Source organism: Lissotriton vulgaris, chromosome 1_1 (assembly GCF_964263255.1).
Source record: "Lissotriton vulgaris chromosome 1_1, aLisVul1.2, whole genome shotgun sequence".
Lineage (NCBI taxonomy): Eukaryota > Metazoa > Chordata > Amphibia > Caudata > Salamandridae > Lissotriton > Lissotriton vulgaris.
The window spans coordinates 68514874-68534374 of record NC_141685.1 but is presented as its reverse complement, the minus strand read 5'-3'; the positions used below and the strand labels follow the sequence as shown (position 1 = coordinate 68534374).

Genomic DNA, 19501 nt, shown 5'->3' with positions numbered 1-19501 from the left:
GCAGGTGCCTCCCCACTGGCAAGGACTTTTTTCCATCGTGACGATGCATGAACTGCATCTGGTTGACCCAGCAGCTAACATTTCTCACATTCATACCCACCCAATGACAGATGATGTCACTCTGCTCCACCACCAGAAAAAGAAAGTCAAGAACTATTTCTCACATGGCCCATTTCAGGGCATTCCACAAGAATTCCGAATTTTCAACTATGCTCGCTGGCTCCAAGTGACCAGGTACGAGCTGATGCAGCTTGTCAACAACATCCGTGATGGGTTCAACGCTGTGAAAGAAGAACTACGACCTTTGAGACTCATGGTTCTGAAACATCACTATGTTTTGGACCAGTTAATTGCGATGAATAGTGGTGGATGCGCAAAAGTGGGAAAGTCGTCCTTCTGTGTCTTCATTTTGGCCAATGGTGCGGACAATGGAACACTTACAAAGGCCATTGAGGACTTGGACAATTTGGGGAGACAGATGCCTGAGGATGGAAGTGCAAAAGCAGATGTTTTTTGGACTGGATGCCTTCATGGCTATCTGCAGTACTAAAATTTATAGAGCTTATATTATGTGTGCTTGTAATGATGTATTGCGGAACACAGATTATGCTGTATTGTGTTAAGAGATTGAGATATAAGGTAGTTGAGATGAACTATGAAGACTCAGGAGAATACACAGGAATACGCACGGGACAAGGGGAAGGGGAAGAGTTAGCAATGTTAAACATAGTAGAACTTACCATCCCTGACTCACGCACTTTACAGGTTCTTCTGGATAATAACTACCAGGCCCAGGTTCATAGTGGCCCACCACTTCCCTTAGGGAGAGACTTGGTACATCCTCACGAAACGATGTGCAACAAACTAGGGGGGCCACATGAGGGCTTAGCAACTGCCCCGAACACTGAAGAGCCGCCTCTTCATGACCCACAATGGCCACTACCCCTGGCATAGGCTAAAAATGCGGATCAAATGATGTTCAATGATATTCAATAATATGAATAAGAGGAGGGAATGAGAGAGGGGAAGATTTTACTATGTAGATACCCTGGGACATTCTTATCGCTTAGCCAGCATTAACCCCTGTGTAGGCCCTGCTGCTAGAAAGTTATAGGCCTCAGTTACATTGACCAGAGAGCTGCCATTTTCTCTTTGTTTAAGCAGAGAGCAGGTCTGACCCAGGCTTCACCGAGCTCCACTTCTGCAAAGCTCAGGACTCCTATTAAGGCCCCCACCCTACGGTGTGCTGAGTTCGCGAACGCTAACGTCCAAGTTCCCCTCTATTATTTCAACACACCCCGGAGCACCACCTAAGGCTTTGAATGAGGAAAAGGGAAGTGCCAGCCACAGCTGCGATAGTCTTGTGTGATAAATGGGGCTACAGGAATCACAGACTGGCACATAGACGCATAAAATAAAATCCTTTTGTGCAATAACACTTTTCTGCCGTCCATGCACAATTTATGACAAGCTTCCAGTCAACAAGGCGCAACCCTTAGTCTAGACAAGTGTACAAGTCGCATCTACGGGAAGAGGGCTACTTTTGAGCGTACGGATGGGAAGGGCGCGGGCCAGGCTGTAAGTAACGAAGGAAAGGGTATGTGGTACGAGAGGGCAAGATGACGTTGCTATACACTTATAGCCACCTTGAAACCTATGAAAAGGAGGTTCACAAAGACCTCTTTGAATTACTCCTCCTGAGTGAGTTCTTCCCGTGGGTTATTCGAGAACCCATGTATTTAGTACATGTACTTTGATTGTGATGCTTTAGGTTATATTCTGTCTTATGTAATGTTACATTTGAAATGTTGCCTTTGCTAGATATTCTGTTAATCTTGCTTTTTCCTCACTATATTTGAAGAGTTTATGTTCTATTTTAGGGACTTCTCACTTATAGGCAAATGTGAGTATTTTCCTATGCAACATGTACTTTGCTTTTAGGTCGAGGTAATATCCGGTCTGCCGAAGGCAGAACCGGAAGTACCGAGATTTAATGTTTCTTAGTGTGGACTATTTGTCCCGCCTCTGTTTTTGCCTCTCTCCCATTGGCTGGCTTCCTAAACGGAGGCCAGCCATTGGAGGAGAGAGCTGTCCCTCCGAATAGGCTCCGTTCTTTTCGGATTTAGAGGTGTGTTCGGTGTTCTTTTTTCCACTTTTAGGCCACGCCCATTCTGAGAACACCAAACACACCCCCAATCCGAAAAATTTGGAACGTTCTGCAGCCGCCATTTTCTTTCCCCCCGCAGTGAAGGTGAACCCCGAGCCTCTGCCTCTGCCCCGTTTGTGCCGTTTTCAGTGCTCCTGCACCTCTGTTAGTGCCGTTGTTCTAGCTTTCCTTTATTTATTTAATTCACCGGGAGCCGGCCGTCTCTCCAGCAGTGGGCTTTCCGCGAGAGGGCCTCGCTGGGGGCAGTCATGCAGCGAGTCGAGCGGCAGAGGCAGGGGGCTCCTTTGCCTCTCTCCGCTTCGATAACCTGGCCCTCCGCGCACTGCCGGTTTTGTGTATTTATTGGAAAGTTTATCCGAGCGCTCAGAAGTGTGACTTGACTTCTAGGCGCAGCCGAGCATCTCTTGGTGGCTTTATCCCCACACAGGGCAGGACTCCTTTTACCCTCTCTTCTTGCCTCATTTTAACCCTCCCACCGCAAGTCTGATCCCGGCGCCGCCGCCGCCGACGCAGCCATGATCTTCGACAAGGTGAGTTCGTGCTGACACTGGACTGCCCGGAGCCGGGCTCCCCGCCCGTCTTCAGCGGCGGAGACACCGTGGCGGGCCGGGTGCTGCTGGAGCTGGAGGCCGAGGCCAAGGTGGAGTCCATCAAACTGCACGCCCAGGGCCTGGCCCGGGTCCACTGGACCGAGTCCCGCAGCGCCGGCTCCAGCACCACCTACACCCAGAACTACTGCAACGAGGTGGGCTACCTGGAGCACCGGCAGGGCCTGCTGCAGACAGGTGAGCCCACGCTGCGCCAGACAGCAAGCGCCTAGAAGCCGTTCTCTCTGCAGCGCTATGCTACTAAAGTTTCACTAAGTGCTAGAAGTAAGCCGTCTCTCCAGCAGTGGGCTTTCCGCGAAAGGGTCTCGCTGGGGGCAGTCATGCAGCGAGCGGCAGAGGCAGGGGGCTCCTTCGCCTCTCTCCGCTTCGATAACCTGGCCCTGCGCGCACTGCCGGTTTTGTGTATTTATTGGAAAGTTTATCGGAGACGGGGTCTATACTTCCGTGTGCTGCCTCTTTGTGTTTCTTTATTCGCATTTGTAAAGCGCCAACCACCATTATCAAGGCACTTTGAGCACATGTTCTATTCGGGCGCCCTTACTTTCAGGTCTGGGAAAGCCATCAGACGGCAGGAAGTTTGGTTGACAGGGTGTGTTTGGTTTTGTGTTGTTGCAACATTTGTTCTTTGTTTAGAGTTGGTGGAAGTGTGTGTGTATGTATGGGGGGGGAGGAAGGGGGGGGGTTAGCTCAGTTAATGTGACCAGAACCCTGCGTTTTAGATTCTGAGGTGTCTTTTCAACATTAATAATACACCTCCAAGGAGCAAAACAGAGCATTGCACAGAACATATTGTTGCAGCCGAGGCTTCCAAACGTCAGGGTTTGTACATAGAACAGTTCTGTGCCCTGGTGCCACTGCACCTGCCGCACCAATGGTAGCTGCGCCTCTTTTGTAGATTATTCTAGCAGCCCTAGTACAGACAGTCTGCGCATTCGTTAACGCAAGCACTGCTTAATGTTGGCTGTAACTTCAGGCGCGTGCATGCATGTCCGTGAGCACCCGCATATACTTTGAAACGCACATTGTTAATCTTGGACACTTGGAGTCGGGCGCCCACCCGACGTGTAAAGGGAGCATTCATCAATCCCCGATTATTTTAAAAATCTCATGTCAAAATACAGTCATAGTTTTACCGCATTATTCCAAACTCGTGTTTCTTTTTACACTACATTGCTACTGCACACTATTTTCAATACTTCAGAATTGTATGAGCTTTTCCTCAGAAATGCAGCTCGAGCGGTTAACTTTTTTCCACACAAAGAATTTTTGCCAAACCCTGTTTTGAGTTTTAGCATAGGGACGTGTTGAAATATATGTTCCTGCATAACTCGCTACACATTCGTGAAACACAACACACGGAATACATTTTACACTCTATTTTACTCCATCCTCTCACCTCTAGTCACCAGGGCCGCTTGGCGATATTTTTAATTAACACAGCAGCATGCTCACATTGACGGGGAGAGCTTTTTTCTCATGTTTGCCAAATCGGCGACATGATACCCACCTGGAAAATAATTTTGTATTCTATGAATCGTGAAAGACAGAGTTTTATTTTTAATACAGTGTTACCTGCAAAATGTTTTGGGAAGGTAAGGAGAAGAGGGAGCACGGGATAAAAGGAGCACCTATGAGATAGCGCCTGATTTAGATTTCGGGGGACGGGATATATCCGTCACTGTTGTGACCGAAAACCCTGTGTGACAAAATCTAAATCAGGTTATAGGCACCCGTCGAAAAACAAAAAAAAAAAAGGCAGTCAACACGTTATAAAAATCTACCCATTCTTCTGTGATTCGCTTTATTTCTATTTTCAGACTTAAATATTTCAAAGAATTGATTTTAAAAGTATAAAACCAATACTCGACCTCTGGCTCTCTCTTTCTCTCTCTCGCCTGCTCTCCTTTTCTTTTGCTGTCCCAATCTAGCTAAGCATGGGCATGCCAAGTTTTGAGCAGATCTGTCTAGGGCCCGAAAAGCAAAAGAGGGTTAGGAAATGTTTTTACATTGTAGCTGCTGTAGGAACTTTTGCTCTCCACTGCTGACTGGAATTTATTGGCAAAAAAGGAACTTTACCCCTAATAGATCCTTTTGTGGTTTGGTGTAAATCCCTTTGATAGTTTTTGAGATATTTGTAATACAAAAAGGTATGGGCCAGACTTTAAAGGATTAAATTGCAGTGAAGTCAGAAATGTTCTCCGGATTCGTGTCTGTGGGGTATTTGCAAATCCGAATTTTGAAAAATAAACAGACTTCATTTAGCAAAGGAACATTTTTCCTTCGTCCATTACAAGCTCTGCAAGGAGGAGCAGCAAATACTGATGATCTGGTTGACTGGTCACCAACTGAAAATATTTGTTGCCACAGAAGGAGTTAGGCACCGAACTCTATATGCTGATAAAAGCGCGGGGATGTGCCAGGGGTAGGAGGAGCATCCTCTGTCTTCAGGAAGTGTGTGGAGTGTCCCTAGGGCCAGATATATCCCTCGAACCTATAAGCAAGCATTGGCAAGTCAACAGGTCTCTCCTATGCAAATATATTGGATTTCTCAATGTTTTTTTAAACATATTGTACAACAGAACTGACTTCAATGCAGCATGGATGAAAGTAAAAAGAAAAAGTGCTAGGACACGGTCAGTGCTGGCTGTGTCATACAGCTTTTTAGGTCGAGGACCTAAAGGCTGCGCTTGCGCAGTCTCCGGTCAGAGAATTAATGTTTTTGAGTATGGGGCTTGAACCCGCCTCTCTCCTCCATCTCTCCTCCATTGGCCGGCTTCCTAAACGGAAGCCAGCCATTGGAGGAGACAGGCGTCACTCAAATCAAGCCCTGTCTCTTTCGGATTCGGGGGCTTGTTTTTGGCGTTCTTGCCACCTGTGACGTCACTCAGAATGCCAAAACACGCCCCCGAATCCGAAAATGTTTGCATGTTTGCGGCCGCCATTTCTTTTGTGCCGTTCACTTTCCAGTACCGCTCTGCTACTTATCGGAGACTCACTTGGTCCCGACACGCCTTCGGCACCGTCCCCCGTGTGCTTCTGAGTCTGGGTGCACTTTAAAAGATCAACGCCGGGCTCTGGGCTGCCTGTGTGCCATTTTGGATCCAGTGCACATTATGATGTGCGGAGGAGAGAGAGGGGGGTCGGGGAGAGAGGGAGTCGGCTCCGCAGTCCTCAGGGAGACACGTCTCTCTGCCTTCTCATCAGCTGGCAGCGCTCGACTCCTCCGCAGCATAATCTGTTTCCTAGAGTTATTCCGAACGAGTCTGTGGACCAGCAGGTAAGCCACTTAGTATTTTTTTGCTTAGATTCTCTCTTTTTGTGTTTGCTTTCTGTGTTGCTTTCTCTCTTCCCCACACCACTCTCTTCCCCACACCACTCTCTTCCCCCACACCACTCTCTTCCCCCCACACCTCTCACTACGTCACTCTCTCTCTCACTAAATCTCTATCTCTCACTATACTACACTCACTATACTACACTCACTATACTACACTCACTATACTACACTCACTATACTACACTCACTATACTACACTCACTATACTACACTCACTATACTACACTCACTATACTACACTCACTACACTACACTCACTATACTACACTCTCTCACAATACTACACTCTCTCACTATACTAGTCAAGTCAAGTCAAGTCAAGTCATAAAATTTATATAGCGCACTACATACCCAGAGGGTTTCAAGGCGCTTGGGGAGGGGAGGGGGATTATTTGTCAAATATCCACGTTTTAAGTTGTTTTCTGAACTCTAGGTGATTCTGGGTGAGGCGAAGGTAAGCGGGGAGTGAGTTCCATGTTTTGGCAGCCAGGTATGAGAAGGATCTGCCTCCCATGGTGGTTTTGTTGATGCGAGGGACAGTGGCGAATGCTTGGCTGGAAGAGCGAAGATGGCGGGAGGGGGTGTAGAAGGACAGTCGAGAGTTGAGGCAATCAGGTCCGATGTCGTAGAGTGATTTGTGTGCGTGGGTAAGCAGTCGGAAAGTAATCCTCTTATTGACGGGTAGCCAGTGGAGGTCTTTAAGGTGGCCAGAGATGTGTTCGTTGCGTGGGATGTCTAATATGAGCCTGGCTGAGGCGTTTTGGATTCGTTGTAGTTTCTTCTGGAGTTTGGCGGTGGTACCTGCGTAGAGGGTGTTTCCGTAGTCCAGTCGGCTCGTGACTAGAGCGTGGGTGACTGTTTTCCTTGTTTCGGAGGGGATCCAGCGAAATGTTTTTCTGAGCATGCGAAGGATGTTGAAGCAGGAAGAGGATACGGCGCTGACTTGTCTGTTCATTGAGAGTGAAGAATCTAGGATGACGCCAAGGTTCCGTGCGTGGTCTGTCGGGATGGGTGCGTTTCCGAGGGCTTCCGGCCACCAGGAGTCGTCCCATGCAGAGGGGGATTTACCTAAGATGAGGACTTCTGTTTTGTCTGAGTTCAGTTTCAGACGGCTTTGTTTCATCCATTCGGCGACTTCTTTCATTCCTTCGTGTAGGTTAGTTTTGGCGGTGCTGGGGTCCTTGGTGAGAGAAAGGATCAGTTGAGTGTCATCCACGTAAGAGATGATGTTGAGGTTGTGTTGGCGGGCGATGGTCGCGAGGGGGCTCATGTATACGTTGAAGAGGGTGGGGCTGAGTGATGATCCTTGTGGTACGCCGCAGATGATTTCAGAGGCCTCGGACTTGAATGGTGGGAGACGGACTCTCTGGGTTCTTCCGGAGAGGAACGAGGTGATCCACTCCAGTGCCTTTCCTTGGATTCCGATGTTTCTGAGGCGCTGTAAAAGGGTGCTGTGGCAGACTGTGTCGAAGGCTGCAGAGAGGTCGAGGAGGATGAGGGCGACTGTGTCTCCATTGTCCAGTAGAGTTCGAATGTCGTCTGTTGCTGCGATGAGGGCAGTCTCAGTGCTGTGTTTTGCTCGGAATCCAGATTGTGAGGAGTCGAGGGATTTGTTGGCTTCGAGGAAGGCGGCGAGCTGGTTGTTGACAGCTTTCTCGATGACTTTGGCCGGGAATGGAAGAAGCGAGATGGGGCGGTAGTTTTTTGAGTTCGGTGGGGTCTGCTGTTGGTTTTTTCAGAAGGGCGGTGAGTTCAGCGTGTTTCCAGTCTTCTGGGAAGGTAGCGGAGGTGAAGGAGCAGTTGATGACGTCTCGGAGGTGCGGAGCTATGACGGAGTCTGCTTTGTTGAAGATGTGGTGAGGGCATGGGTCTGTGGGGGATCCAGAGTGGATGGAATTCATCAGGCGGATGGTGTCCTCAGTGGTGATTGGGTTCCAGGCGTTAAGGGTGTTAACGGGGGGAAGATATTCAGCTGATGGTAGGGTGGGTTGGCTTCCGGGTTGGTTGTCAAAGCTGTTGTGGATGTCAGCAATCTTGTTGTGGAAAAAAGAGGCTAGGGAGTCGCAGAGGGTTTGAGAGGGGGTGATGTCGTTGGAGTTGGCCGAGGGGTTGGAAAATTCCTTGACGATGTTGAAAAGTTCCTTGCTGTTGTGGGCGTTGTTGTGGAGTCGATCCTTGAATGCTGTTTTCTTGGCTTTTCGGATCAGTTGGTGGTGAGTGCGGATGGCGTTTTTGAAGGCGTCCTTGTTGCTGGTGGATGGGTCTTTTTTCCAGGCCTTTTCAAGGGAGCGGCATAGTTTCTTGGATTTCTTCAGGTCCTCGTTGAACCATGAGGCCTTCTTGATGCCAAGTTTGTGTTGGCGTTTTTTCAGTGGTGCTAAGGTGTCGGCGGTGTTGGATAACCAAAGGGTGAGGTTGGAGGCGGCTTCGTTGGCGTTAGAAGAGAGGGCTGGGGAGGTTTGAAGGAGCGATGTGGAGATCTGCTCCGTGGTGATTTTGTTCCAGTTTCTTTGTAGAGTTGGTTGGAGGTGGATGATGGGTTTCGGCTTGTTGTAGGTGAAGTGGACGCAGCTGTGGTCAGTCCAGAGGAGCTCCGTAGTGTGGTTGAAAGAGACATGGTTGCTGGAGGTGAAGATGGGGTCGAGTGTGTGACCTGCGATGTGGGTGGGGGAAGTGACCAGTTGTTTAAGTCCTAGGTTGGCGAGGTTGTCCAAGAGGGTGGCGGTGTTGCGGTCGTTGATCTTCTCAAGGTGGAAGTTGAGGTCTCCCAGAAGGATGTAGTCTTTGGAGGGGAGCGCGTGTGGGGTGATGAAGTCCGTGATGTCTTCACTGAATTTTGCGCGGGGTCCTGGTGGTCTGTAGAGGAGGGTGCCTCTGAGTGTGGTCTTGGGGTCGATGTGGATCTGGAAGTGAAGGTGTTCGGAGTTGGCGAGGTTGGCGTCAGAGCTGGTTGAGATGCGGATTGATTTCTTGTGGACGATAGCGATTCCTCCTCCTGTATGGTCGGTGCGGTCTATGCGTGTAATCTTATAGTCGTCAGGGATAGCGATGGCGATGTCTGGGGCGGAGGAAGCGTTCATCCATGTTTCTGTTAGGAAGGCGACGTCTGGAGAGATGGTGTCTAGTAGGTTCCAAAGGTCAATGGCGTGCCTGTGGACCGAGCGGGTGTTGAGAAGGATGCATTCTAGGTGGTTGGGGTCGGGAATCTGTGGTGTGGTCGGGGCGGAGACGTTGTCGGTGCCGCAGAATTTGCAGGAGAGGCAGGAGAACGGTCCATGGGTGCGTCCAGGAGCGGCTTGGACGCAGTTGGGGGAGCGACCGGGGTTAAGGGCTAGGAGGGCGGCGGCATCGTAGGTAATGCGGGGGGCTGGGCAGTGCGAGGGGCAGGGGGTCTGGCGCTGGGCGCGGTCCAGGCGCGGACGGGCGTAGACGGGCTTACCTTTGGCGCACCTTCGGCGCGGATTGGGCGCGGGCGCTGCGCGCGGGAACCGCTGTCATATATGGATAGTGGGGGGGGAGGGGCGAGGGCGTCTCAGCTGGGAGGCGGTGCGGGCACACGAGGACGGCGAGCACAATAAATAAACAAAATGGAGGCGGAGGGGGGGAACAGAGCGGAGCACAACGCGCAAACCAAGTAAACAACAGCAGAAATCAATAACACAGCGCCAATGAGTCCTAGAGCAACTGGGCACAAGCAGGCAATATGAAAGTCAATTTTGCAGGCAATAAGCGGAGCGCTGAAGGCTGATGCGCTAAACACGTTCAAATACAGTGCAGTCAAAACGGTAAACAGCGACAATGATTTTTAGCGCTAGCTGGGTACAGGCAGGCAGGCGAGCAGCAGCTTATGAGGTAATGCAGCGAGAGGCAGCTTGTGAGCAAATCAATAGAGCGCTACGATACCAGGTCTCAGCAGAGGCACTGGGAGCGACCACTCGGCTCGTTAGAGAGGAGCGAGTCACGGTGAGCGAGGGGTGAGGAGCGCTACTTCTGGACAGTGGGAGGGCGTCTCAGCTGGGAGGCGGGGCGGGCACACGAGGACGGCGAGCACAATAAATAAACAAAATGGAGGCGGAGGGGGGGAACAGAGCGGAGCACAACGCGCAAACCAAGTAAACAACAGCAGAAATCAATAACACAGCGCCAATGAGTCCTAGAGCAACTGGGCACAAGCAGGCAATATGAAAGTCAACTTAGCAGGCAATAAGCGGAGCGCTGAAGGCTGATGCGCTAAACACGTTCAAATACAGTGCAGTCAAAACGGTAAACAGCGACAATGATTTTTAGCGCTAGCTGGGTACAGGCAGGCAGGCGAGCAGCAGCTTATGAGGCAGGCAATATGAAAGTCAACTTTGCAGGCAATAAGCGGAGCGCTGAAGGCTGATGCGCTAAACACGTTCAAATACAGTGCAGTCAAAACGGTAAACAGCGACAATGATTTTTAGCGCTAGCTGGGTACAGGCAGGCAGGCGAGCAGCAGCTTATGAGGTAATGCAGCGAGAGGCAGCTTGTGAGCAAATCAATAGAGCGCTACGATACCAGGTCTCAGCAGAGGCCACTATACTACACTCTCACTATACTACACTCTCTCACTATACTACACTCTCTCACTATACTACACTCTCTCACTAACTCTCTAACTCACTACTCAACTCTCTCTTTCTCACAGCAACACATAATCACTACAACAGTAACTATCTCTCACTCTAACACACTACTCAAAATTCACTCTCTCTCTATCTCACTACCTCTCTCTCACTACATCACTCTATCTATTTCGATCTCACTCTCACTACCTCACTATATCAGCACACACTCTAAAAAAAATAACTACATCACTCTCTCACTACCTCACAACTTCACTCTCTCTTTCTAAATTACTAATTCACTCTCTCACTACCTCACTCTCAAATACACTAAGTCACTTTCACTACCTCACTATCTCACTACATCACTGTTTCTATCGTAATACCTCACAACATCACTAACACTCACTACTTCACTCTCTCTTTCAATACATCAATCTTTCTCTATCTCACTACCTCACAACATCACTCTCGATCACTACCTCACTCTCTATCTACCTCACTCTCTCACTACATCACTCACTCTCTATTTCAATACCTCTCTATCTCGCTACCTCACTCTCTCTCTGCTAATGCAAAATGTCTAATGCAATATGCAACACATATGCAAACACTTAAGCTATTGACAATAGAAATGACAATAACATTTACTTAGGGATAAAAAAAAAAAATAAATAATAATAATAATAATAATAATAATAATAATAAGCAATGCCAATAGCTCTACCTATAATATTGCCGAGACCATTGCATTGTAAATGCTTGTTAAATGTACTTTGCAGTTGTCCTCTAGCAATTTGAAAGCTTGTATTGAGTAAATGCAATGTTCAGTACTGAAGTCTAAATCCACGTGGCTACCAGGCTTCTGAGCTGCTGCGCCAAGCCCCCTGACCCCTCCTGCCTGTAGTGTCCTAGCTGACACTGTTAAGGGTTAATATTGTAAAGCCTACACTAAACACCCACCCACCACTGATGTCACGAGGCACGTGACATCAGTCAATAAAAGGAGCCGAGAGCACGTGCTCGTGGCTCACTAACCCACTACCTAACTGGTGTCAGTGTCGCACTCATTTCTACCATGTGGGCCTAGAGCCCACGACGCGACAATGGCGACGAGGCGGAGCCGGTGCCCATGCGTGCACCAGCATTAACGTTGGGGGGAAAAGAAGGAGAATGCTTCCATGAGCAATCCCCCCCGAGAGCGAGAGGCCCACGAGGCGTGTGCCGTGCCCCTGGCCGAATCATAGAAAAGCGGACCGGACAGAGCCCACCTGCACCGGCCGCGATTGTGCCCCGGAGAAGAGTCCTGGCCGGGCGGAGCCCACTCGCCACGGCCGCAGGAGAAAATAGGCCCGTAGGCCGGAGGTGAGCCCAGGGACTGCGAATGGCCCCGGGGGTCGCGTATGCCAGGAGCGATCCCCCTATGACTGCACATAAGCGGAGCCCACCCGCATGGTCAGGCGCCCCGCCGGGCGTGAAGCAGCCGAAAATAAACTTTAATCAATGCAGCGCCAGCGAAGCCCACCCGCGGCCTGCATGAAGCGACCCCCGTATGGTGAACTGACGCGGTGCCCACCCGCACAGACATGGCAGCGAAAATGAACTTTAATCAATGCAGCGCCAGCGGAGCCCACCCGCGGCCTGCCTGCAGCGTCTGTTGTCCCCCCACCCCCGCGCCGCATGTGTAATTAAATCAAAAAACAATACCGGGTCTTGGCCCCTAACTCAGCAAGGCTGAGCCAAAAATTCACTATTAGAACAACACAAAAGCCAATGCTGAGAGACACTTTTGAACCAAAAAGGGGGGGGGGATTTTGAAAAAAGCAAAACCACCTGCTTAATTTCTTTAGCAACGTATCAAGATTTATTTTCTTGCAATTATTTTTTACTTTGTATAATACACAATTTTTAGTGCAAGGAGAAGCCAACAGTTTTCATATATACAATACATATTACAATGAAAAAAAGGAAAACATAAGTATTTCAAGCATTCAGTCATACATGGCCGTCCAATCATACACAAACATTCATACACATACTAACATGATCAACAAACCAAGAGAAACAAATAAAACCACGTATTGGTCAAAAATAAATTGGAAAGAATCCCTTTGGATGATGCAGTTTTAAAGTCTTTTTTGTGTATTTACACCGGGACAAATCTTTCTCTCAAAGTAAGTGAAGGTGCTCAGTCCTTAACACAACAGATAAAGACCAAATACGGGGTAGAGTGGTCTACGCGTTTCGAACCCCGCTTGTTAGGGGGGTTCTCCTCAGGACCAAGTGGTTCTGCAAAAATAAAAACGGGTGCTTAGGGAGGGGTTCCACAAATAATTATGATGTGAGACTCAACAATCCAGTGCGTACAACAGCCTACCTCAGCCAATGGACCAACAAGTCATCAAAATTCGTAGATGGTGAGTCGAGAAGTTTGAAAGTAGAATGCTCACAGTAGCTGTAACCAAAGCAGAAGAAATACCCGTGCTGGTCTTAGTTTCAAACACTCACAGTGATTCATTCGCTATATCCTAATGTCTAACAGAAGCGGGACTCTTACCTGCGCTTCGGCCGTGTAATTAAAGGCGGCCGCGGCGAGGGTGAAAGCACTGAAAAGAGAAAAGTAAAGCGGAGTCTACCCGCTATTCCAAAGGCTGCGGCCCGTAATGTAGCACGACTCGCGGAGCCCACCCGCAGCCTGCTTCCAGCGTCCCCCGCCGCGCAAAGTGAGTGAAGCGCGGCGACGGGGTGAAGAGACTGCAAAGGAGGAGCTGCGGGACACCAAAACCGAAGCGGAGCTCACCCGCTGCAGACACTGCCTCGCCCGTCGGAACATGACCCCCAGCTCCCCTGCCCGCGCGGAGGGAATGAGGCTGCCGCGGGCAGGGAGCGAAAAGAACAAACTGAGCCCTCAGCGACCGGACATGGCCCCCAGCCCCTCCCTCCCCTCACACCATAAGTACTGAAATGCCTGCAAGCGGCCAGCGCGAGTGAAGTGAACAGGAAGGTGGCGCGCGGCAGTGCTGGCTGCTGGAGGGTCCCATGCCACGTACGTTTTTGAATGTGCCCGGACCCCCGCAGGGGCAAAGAAGCTGTCCCTCCACACGCGCACAGAAAGTGCATCACTGCGCACCTACATGAAAGGAAAGAGAGGGGACTTACCTCTGCCCAGCAGTGACTCCAGCTCCTCCCCTCCTGCCCTCTCCATGGCAACAGCAGGTCCTACACGCTGCAAGAGGAACAGCAGGAAAGAAAGTCCCCAAGAGGAGAAAGCCACTGCTGAAGAAAAGCCCAAGCTACACTACCCTCTAGTGGACTTTGGTGAGCAGTGCACCAAAAGAAGCCACAAGAATAAATCAAGCACAAGTAAGCACAAGGGACAGCCTACAGGGAGAACAAGCCTACAGCGACGCGGACGGAGACCCATCACCCCTGCTGAAGTGACGCCTGTGGCCACAGGTGCTTGCCGCAACCGCAGCAGACAACCTCATGCTGGACGTCGAGGGAAAGTCCGAAACGTCTACCGCAAGCAGCAAGATCCAAAGGCAACCGATGGAAGAGCGCAAGTGTACCCCGGACGCGGACAGTACAGGACAGCGCCTAACAGAGAGGAAGCCACACCCGAAGCACCAGAAGACATGCGAGGCAAGTACCCAAGTGTGAAGAATAAAAGTGCGACACGCAAGTGGAAGAGCAACAAAGCCAAAGAAACTAAAAGTGCAAGGAACAAAGCTACACTGAAGATGTATCACGACGGTACCAAGTGAAGCCAGAACTTGCCACTGCAATGCACACTGACGTGCAACGGAAGAGTAACACACAGTTACCCCGCAGCCAAAAGGAGGCAAAGCAACCAAGCACGGTCAATGCCTCAAGAAGCTAAAGAGCCTCACCGGAAGCGAGCACGAGAAGTGCATCCACTGGAGAAGGTCCATGGAGCGGTGAAGTAACCCTCCGGAACAAGCAGAGCACACGAAGAGCGCAGGCGAGACTGCGCCAACGAAAAAGCACTGCAGCAGAAGCAAATAGCGATCCCAACGATTGCGGATAGCGAGAAGACTCACAAAGAGGAAGCTGTCCACCCCATCTGGTAGCAAAGAAGATCGCCCAAGAGAAAAGGATGATCCGACAAGCCAGAGGGGCCCCCAAACAAAAGCCGATCACCCAAAATGGTCGCCACAGAAGAGAGAAGAAATTCTGCCAAGTCAGGATGAAGATGTCCTACCGTAAGACGTCCGTCAACTGAGAGATCAGGAGAATGTCCGAAAGAAGACCCGGAGAGAAGGACGCAACACTTACAAGAAAAGAAGTAATAGGAGGCAAGAGAGAAGATCGTAATGACCGGTCCAGTCACCGAAGAGTGGAGAGAAGACCGTGTCCTAATGACAGGACAAGACCAGACGGAAACAGGCGGAGTGCACGCTGCTTGACGAAGCCTGGTCAGCAAGACAAAGGAAGAAAGGTGACCGCACTGGGTTGCGAAAAGGAGAAGAGAGAATGAGTGGCACGATGCCATGAAGAAAAGAACTGAAGGAAGAAGTCATGTGGCACGACGCCATCAGGAACATCTGGAAAAGGTGAAGAGAGGTGTAACAAGTCCACACACCTACAAGAAGAAGAAAAGGTGACACACACCACAACACCGTGTACAGTGACCCACACGTCCAGGAGAACACCAAGAACAGAACAGCTACCCATTCACGAGATCCTGACGACCCGTGGACGGTAGGAGAGCACAGGCCGGACCATTGGCAACACCCACCTTTGGGATTGAACGGAAGTCTGGAAGCGGAGGGAGCTCAGATGGCCTGAATAAGGAGTACTGACCGATCCCCACCAGCCCGTGGAGATCCAAGGGGCAAAGGCCTCAGGGACACCGGTGGCAGAGGGTCCCGACACGAGAGATGGATCCATCGCCGTCTCACCTGCACGTCCCGGGGAGAAGAGGAACTTGTGCGCAAAGGAAGGAGTCAACAACTACCCTTCAGGTGGAGCTACGGACTTTGTGAGGTAGTACCCTCATCGTCTCCTCCATTCACACGCAGACTGTGGAGTTGGAGCAACGCTGTGGAATAATACCCGGCCTAGTGGAAACCTGACTCAAAGGGCCTCCGGTATATCTCGTGGCAGGAGAATACCCGCGAGAGGGGCATCCTAGTGAGAAGAATGTCCTTCAAACTCTACCCTTGCAATGTGAAGCCAAATTGCTGACAGTGAAGAAACCGACGGACCAGCAGAAGACAACGTCATCCTAGTCTAACATCTGGTCATCCTGTTTGACGTCATCCTCAAAAGCCAGATCTCAGTGGACTGACCAACACATGTCCACGGCGAAAGCGAAGAAGAGCACACCCACCGATAACCAGGACGTCAAGCCAAGAAGAAATAAAGTTTCAGCAGCAATTTCCATCACCGTCATCAAGCAAGCAGCTGAAGAGACTCGATGTAAATGTGTAATTATTGTACATTTGTGTATTTCCTCCCATAGGTTCGGACTCTTGCTTTTCCTTAATTTTTATTAAAGTTTGGGAGGAATGTAGTGTCCTAGCTGACACTGTTAAGGGTTAATATTGTAAAGCCTACACTAAACACCCACCCACCACTGATGTCACGAGGCACGTGACATCAGTCAATAAAAGTAGCCGAGCGCACGTGCTCACTAACCCACTACCTAACTGGTGTCAGTGTCGCTTTCATTTCTACCATGTGGGACTAGAGCCCACGACGCGACACTGCTCTGTAATAATTTTCCCTCCAACATAGTCTAGGGGAAATAAGTCCCAAACCTTAGAGCCTCAAGTGTATCAAGCATGAAGTTGAGATACATATACCTATACTGTCCCAGTATAACTTTCTGTAAATAAAGAAGGGGTATTTTTAAACGTCTGAAAATCCATATCTGTAAAGTCCCAGGGTGATGGATATTTCAAAGAAACCTACTTTCAAAGCCGTGTTTAACCAAGAACTGCCACAAACTGTTGAAGTCTATCAAGGCATCATTCTTTCATGCAAACGCTGAAAGTGGCACGCGCCTGCTCTATGTGAAGGAACGGTGCTTGGGTCTGTTGTCAGCGTGGATCTCACCGCGAGAGTCCGAGTGGACCCACAGGGAGCCGTTCTGGTATGAAACATTCATCAAAACGTTGAACCTCATGTCTCCGTGTCCTTGGAGCGTGATGACCCCGAAGCCATCAAACGACATGAAACCGAGGATCTGAGTCTTACCTTCCTCTCGTCTCAGAGCGCAGCATAGGATGCAAAGCAGCAGAGCGAGGGCGGCATCAGCACAGCAACCGGTGCATAAGACCTTGGGTGACTTCCGGTATCCCGACGTACCAACAAACGAAGGACTACGGTCGTGGAAACGGGCGCCATCTTGGAATGGGGAATCTGTCAAATGCTCGTGTTCTGTGCACTCATCTACTGCTCATGAATGGAATCTGTAAAATACAATTTAGATCATTGAAAGGGTGGCGTGTATAAAAGATGCACGTTGGAGTGCTGACATGTTTTGATATAAATCCATATTGCGTAATGTGTATTAACTATAAGAGATATTCTTGTGAATTCTCCAGGCTAGGTTCAAAATCCAGACAGGGACAACCACATCCCAGCCAGGGACAATTACATAGCAGTTCAGAGCAGACAAATGCGCACTCAGTAGCAAAGGTATTGGTTTGTGTCCAGTCCACACCACCTCAGAACATCTTTAACATACAGAAGCCAGAGTTTGAATTAATTCTCCTGCAGCTTGCAAATGCCACTGTTCATTTGTTTCCAGGGACACACAGGCATTCATAGGCACATACAGGTACAAATCCCACAGGCACATAAAAACACACATGCGCACATAGAGGCACACACAGGCACTCGAAGGTACATACATGCACACATGCGCACATAGAGACACACAGGCATTCATAGGCACACACAGGTACAAATGCCACAGGCACATAAAAACACACATGCGCACATAGAGGCACACACAGGCACTAGAAGGCACATACATATATACGAAGGAGAGACCCAGGTGGGTGTCGTGTCTTCGTTACATCTGCACTCTGGAGCCACAACCCTCTGAATAGTTAATCTGAGCTCTGTCATACTTTCACCTTTTGACTGGCAAACTTAGTCTGTCATAAGTGTTTGGATTTTCTGCGGTGTAGGCTTCATTTCTGCATGTTCGTGGTTCCTTTTAGTTTTGTTTACTCTTGTAGGACAGCACTTCTGAGGCACGCGGATAAACTTAACTTCCTCAAGAAAAATAATCCCGCACCGCACTCCGCTATCCTCCCAATACGATTGCGCCTGACACCGGTAAACAAGCGGCTTACATCACATGTCACCGCCCACGGAAATGAAAAACAAGTCTTAGTAAAATAACCTCACCTAAAACATAGAAAGAACAAGCATTGAAAATGCGATAGGTCTCGCCTTTCATTAAGATAAAGCCATTTGCTTTGCTATACTGTTCCATTAGCAAAGCAGATGGCTTTAACTAAATCTAAGGCAAGACCTGTTGCATTTTCAATGCTTGTCTGTAAGTGGTGTGTATTTATTTTCTCTGGTATTTATCTGCCAACTGTACGAACAGCAGAGACTATTTACACTTATACATGTAGCTCTGCAAATAGCAAACAAGCTTCATTATTTACCAGCACTGTGCAACAGCAAATTAATGTAATTTTTTAATTTAATAATTTGAGTGATGATTGGTATGAGCGATGAGTGATGATTGGTATGAGCGATGAGTGATGATTGGTCTGAGCGATGAGTGATGATTGGTCTAAGCGATGAGGGAGGATTGGAATGAGCGATGAGTGATGATTGGTCTGAGTGATGAGTGATGATGAGTGATGATTGACATGAGCGCTGAGTGATGATTGGTTTGAGCGATAAGTGATGATTGGTCTGAGCGCTGAGTGATGATTGGTTTGAGCGATAAGTGATGATTGGTATGAGCAGCTTCTGCATGGAGCCTCCCACAACCACGACCTACTCCAGTAAGCCGTTTCTGACATCAAAAGGCAGCCCTGCACTCGTCCGTCCTGGGCCTTGGTGAAGAGGACAAAAGGTGTCCCTACATCCCCGAGCTTCCCAACTTACCTCTGCAGCTGTGGGTTTTGACCTGAGCCTGCAGCCTGTTTCTGATGTTGGTGTGCTTTGGGCCTCTGACGCTGCATTGGCACCCTGCACCCGGCCGCCCCTGTGCCGCTGGTTGTATAGTGTTGGTGTTGCTTGGGCCTCACCCTGTGCTTGCTTAAACCCCTGGAGACTATCCCCTCCCCCAAGCTGCTGCTACTCACCTTTAAGCAGCCTCTGACCGATTGCCCTCAAACCTCATTGATTTGTATGGGGCACCTGACCTTGAATTTTCACCCTGCGCCCGGCCGTTCCTCTGCTGCTGGTGATGCACAGTTGGTGCTGAGCTGAGTGTTGCCCAATACTGACCTTAGCTTCCAAAGACTGGTCTTGTAAGCCGATGTTATCCCTATGTATATTGAATACTTTCTTCCTCCCACAGGCTAACACTGCAAAGTCTGAAAATTGCACGGTGTCCATTTTTTTTACTGAAAAGCATTTCTATTGAAACACTTATTTACCTATGACACAGTTCTGTGGTTCTGCAAAATAAATATAACCAAGTACTAATATTATAAATTGGTCTCAGATTTATTCATTGACTGTGTGTCTCATTTATCGCCACTGTGTGTACAACAAATGCTTAACACTGCCCGCTGATAAGTCGAAATGCTCGCACACACTACCACAAAAGAGAGCATTAGTATTATCTACTTTAGCCTCT

At 49.3% G+C, this 19501-nt stretch overlaps 1 protein-coding gene across 3 annotated transcripts in view; it reads right to left on the bottom strand.

Moving 5' to 3' along the window:
• The window catches only part of LOC147737333 (uncharacterized), a 162124-nt gene extending 145106 nt beyond the window's left edge, over positions 1–17018 (bottom strand). For all 3 annotated transcript variants that reach the window (XR_015296581.1, XM_086925675.1, XM_086925666.1), the window contains exon 1: positions 16921–17018. The gene's annotated coding sequence lies outside the window, so the exon portion shown is untranslated. The remainder of the gene's footprint in view (positions 1–16920) is intronic.
• Positions 17019–19501: the final 2483 nt, after the last annotated feature.